The sequence below is a fragment of the Microcebus murinus genome, chromosome 7, assembly GCF_040939455.1.
Source record: "Microcebus murinus isolate Inina chromosome 7, M.murinus_Inina_mat1.0, whole genome shotgun sequence".
In the NCBI taxonomy this organism is placed as follows: Eukaryota; Metazoa; Chordata; class Mammalia; order Primates; family Cheirogaleidae; genus Microcebus; species Microcebus murinus.
The window spans coordinates 77,743,260-77,747,887 of record NC_134110.1 but is presented as its reverse complement, the minus strand read 5'-3'; the positions used below and the strand labels follow the sequence as shown (position 1 = coordinate 77,747,887).

The following is a 4,628-nucleotide window of genomic DNA, read 5'->3' as shown; positions in this document are numbered from 1 at the left end:
AGTAGCCTGCTGGTCCCTGGCTGCTCAGCACAGCTCTCCATTTTTTTTCCCTGTAAGGTCACCAGGGCTATTTATGTGGCCTAATTTATATAAGGTATATTTAAGGAGGGCGACCTAGAACTGTTTGCTCTGTGGAAAGACGCACTTCATGGCTAGGAAGAAGGTGAGAGGGTCTCTTGTCTCATAACTTCAAGGCATAGAACTCAAGGGCATATGCTCAAGTCTAGTTCAAGGCAGCCAGCTATAGGGGCCATCAGAGCAAGAGCACATGGAATGGTTTTGACTGGCTTCTGGCAAGCTTTTCTTTGGATAGACTGGGATGAGATGTTTATGGACTGATATGTTGCATGAACCTTAGATCTTTATTAATACCAGTTAGCAAATACTCCTCCTCCTCCCTTTCCTGTTACTTTCTATAACTATCATGACTAGCCTGGAGTGGATTATCTTAAATTTTTATACTCCAGTTATAGATATGGGTGTAACTGGAGCTCTTTTGTTCCCTCTTCTCAGATTGAATGTTTTTACTTAGTGAGATGGCAAGATATATATATATTAGATTTACAGTTCAGTGGATTTTAACATATTCAAAAAGTTGTACAACCATTACCAGTATCTAATAACAGACATTATCACAATCTCAAGATGTTTTATTATTTCTCCTTTCAGGTAACTGTGTCTCATTTCTTGCCGGACAGTCACTAACTCTAGAATTTGCCAGCGAATGAGGTATGATTTATAGAGACAACACTAAGTTAGGAAGGTGATTTCCATGTGCAAGAATAAGAAACTAGGGGAAAAAGGATATCCTGAAATATTCCTGCAATCTTCCTTTTTCTGTTAACCTGAGAGATAATGATAGGAGGTTTTGAGGAAGAGAACTTTTAAATGATTGTGGGCCATTTTTATTTTTCTCAGCATCCCTTAGGTAAACAAAGGAAATCAATATAAACAATGGAGATCTCTGATACATTTAGGAAATGGAAAACAATGTCCTTGTAAGAGTTGGACTGATCCAAACTGATGCAGAAGTGGTGGAAAATTCCATCACCTTTGAATATTTATCCCCTTTGAGAATACAGCAGAACATCTACTGCTAACATTTAGTCAGTGGGACACTGAATTGGAATGATTTAACCAATCAAATAAACCAGCCAAATGTTTACCCCCATATCTGAGAGAAGCAGTCTCTCACAGGTGTTTTATTCATGTGTCGGATCACCTGGAAAGGAGATATTTTCTGAGGCAAGCATGGAAAAGGCTGGATTAGAATTATTTATTGGTATTTTGGTGGCTCTGGGGCATTGGGCTTAGCTTTAGGCTGCTCTGCATAAATTCCCAGAAGTTGATAGGGATTAAAATAGAAAGCCAGATCTATAATGATCTGGAACAGGTTTATGATCCCAATTAAGACCACAGGGTTGTTTTGTGGGAGGACAGAGTTGAGCTTCTGGCTCTCAACTGGGCAGATTAGGAACTTACTAGAACTCTTTCTAGTTACTTTCAGAGCCCATTTTTTTTGGATGTGTCATACATGACTTTACATAAGCCTTTTACAAAATCCCACTGATATTTTGACTTACCACCCATATTTGTTGAGACTGAGTTTTACTACATAGTAGAGAGTTCTAAAATATCAATGACTTAAACAAGATAGAATTTTATTTTTTTCATGTAGAGTCCAGAGGTGGGCAAGGCAGGGTTGAGATGGCAGCACTGAACTGCGGTATGTTCAGGGGCCCAGGCTTGCCCCAGGTCACCAGGCGACCTTCACATAAGTGCCTTTACCCACATGGCACAGCCATCACATCAGTGTTCCAGGCAGTAGGAAGGAGGAGGAGATGAAGAGCGATCACAGGTGTGCCCTAGCTCATTCATAAGGAGCACTGAAGCTGCCAGAGAAAATTTCCACGTATATCTCATTGGCCAAAACACGACGACAGCAAACAGCAAGGAATGCTGGGAATTTCCAAACCCATTTGTGTAGCTAAAAAAATGGAGGTTCACTTACCGTGAAACAAAGGGAGAACAACCATTGGGTGACAGACTATGGTATTTATAATACAACATTTAGGAATAAAATATTACTCTGGGTTTTGTAAAGAAATTCTTCCTTTTAGTTGCATTTACCTGTAACTTAAGTGTTGCCTCTTAGTTCTGATGTAACTGGCTTGATATTGTTTCAGAAGCAACTAAAAGATGCCTGGGAGATCTTGCTGTGGAAATGGGAACTGGATGGTGCACTTAATGAAGTTAACTCAGTTTAATGAGGTGTCTTTTTAATATTACACTGTTATTACAACATGGTTGTGCCATTCCTTGTGTACTCGTCCTATGATTATCAACTTTAGTTATTTAACTTTTCACAAATTATCAGATGTAACTACTCAGCAAGTCATATTTCCAGACTGATTTCTAACCTTTTTTGTCTGTGTTTACATGACGGCATCTCTAACATCACTATGAGCACATTGGATGCTCTCCTCTGCATCTTTTGGAAGCATGCATGTTTCCTCTTTAAAAAATGTAGAATGGAGTGAACACACCACTTTGGATAATCAAAACTCATCAACAGTTTGGCCAAGTTAGAGACAATCGAAAGGAGATAGCCTTTACAGCCAAAGAGATGGAAACAGATAATGCCATTTAAAATGTGGGCATATAATTACAGGAAGAAAAGATAGTGAAACATCATGAATATTGAAAGGAAATCTTGCTTCAGATACCTCTTAAAGTAGACCACCAGGTTAAAAAGAATATAAATATATATTATATAAATTCCTATTTATATAATATACATGTAAATATATGTATATATGATCTATTGAAACCATAGAAACATTAGAAAGATAGATATTTTAGTAGCAAAATTAATCTTATAAATTATCTATCCAAGTCCTTTTAGCAGGTTACTGAGATGCAGGAAAGTGATCTATATAAAATTAATTATAAACCTCTTGGGAAAATAATTTCTATTTTTGCCATTATTAAATGATAGTCACCTGTAGACACAAAAGATTTTGTAAGATTCTCACAAACAAATGAAAATAATTAAAAATAATGTAAATTATTGATTAATGAGAAAAGGTATTCATTTAAATCTTAGAAAAAATTTCTAAACTCCCCAAAATGAGGGGAAAGAATTATGCCCCTATAAATATGATGTGGTTTGGGGGTAAAATTCCCATTCAAGTATCATATTGCCCTATTCCTGCAACCAAAAGCCAGTCAATATTTAAGCATGTATATCTAACCACTTAAATATAAATACAAACAAAACCTGCAAAACAACTTAAGCTTGAAAATCTACAAATAGCTATTAAACTCTGCTGCCCATTGTTTATTTGCTGCCTCTTGTGTAACAAGTGCAAATGCAAGTGCCAACGGATTAGAGATGAGAATCAAAATCAAATCAGAGTTTTAAATTGTTTATTTCCTACACCCCCAGCTTTTCATGGTTTGGTGGGCAAGAGCTAAAATTCTTTCAGTGAAATATAAAGAGGAAACCCACCAATCTGGTCACCAGGGCTGATGCCGGGATATCCATAAGCTACCAATTATATGTTCTATTTAGTTCTGCTTATTTCTCTATTAGCCTCTTCTTTTCAATATATTCTTCTTCCAAAAGAGAGTTTTGAAATATTTCATCTGCCTCTATTCATTAAGGACCAATTGTTTTCCTTGCTTTGATTGTATAATAAAGAACACAATCACTATGATCTAAATAACAAACAAGACCATAGAAAGTCTAACCATGAAGCTACAATAATTGCTGACCTTCATCATTTCTGCATCTCCCACAGAATGACCTTCTGCCCGCCCGAAAAGTTCACCGACAGAGTCAATACCATTTCCTGTCATTGCTTTGTATGGCTGATGGGTGTGCTAAGCAAAGAGCAGATGTGACTCAGCCCTGTGCACTGATGATATGGTTCCTGGTTCTTTTAAAGGGCACCTCTGCCAATTTTGCTGCTGTTGACATTCATCTTTCCTTAAAATTCTGAATTAAAATTGAAGCCTTTATGAAGAGTTATTATTCTTACAAGGTGATATTAAGAAATAATAGCCCTTAAAATACATTGCCATGTTCTTAAGAAATGTTACCAGGATGGGAAATTAAAGCAAACACAAAAAATATGAACAGAACGATTCTGTAGGATTTTTAGTTGTTCATTTCCTCCCTCCCTCTCTCTCCTTTTCTTTCCCTCCCTCCTTCAGTCCATTTCTCTCTTCTCCTTCTTTCCTTTCCTCCCCTCTCTTCTACTCTTCTTTTCTCTCCTCTCTAATACTGGTTACTGAAAACCCGTTATTTAATGATTTTGAAATGTCAGGACATGCCCAGGCAAGCTCTCAGATGCTTGAAAGGCTTAATATGAAGGAATGGCTGGCAGCTTGCAGAATTCACTTAAAAGACAAAAAATGCTATGGAATAAACAATGAAAAATAAATGCTAGCTGGTTTTAAAGTAAAATTTCTTACTTAACTAAATAAACACAGGTATCAATTGAGCAAATTTACCAATTCGGAAGAGCTATCTTCATGCTGTTTAGTCCAGAGAAATGTTAAGTTACTGTTTGTTTTTTTTTTTATTTCAAGAAAATATGAATGTATGAACATTTTGGTTACAT

At 36.6% G+C, this 4,628-nt stretch overlaps 1 long non-coding RNA gene across 1 annotated transcript; it reads left to right on the top strand.

The window, feature by feature from the left end:
- Positions 1 to 2,184: 2,184 nt before the first annotated feature.
- LOC105857588 (uncharacterized) lies at positions 2,185 to 4,023 on the top strand. The gene is made up of 2 exons (XR_012920040.1): positions 2,185 to 2,271; positions 3,804 to 4,023. It is a non-coding gene; the product is annotated as an uncharacterized LOC105857588 (long non-coding RNA).
- The last annotated feature ends 605 nt before the right edge of the window (positions 4,024 to 4,628 follow it).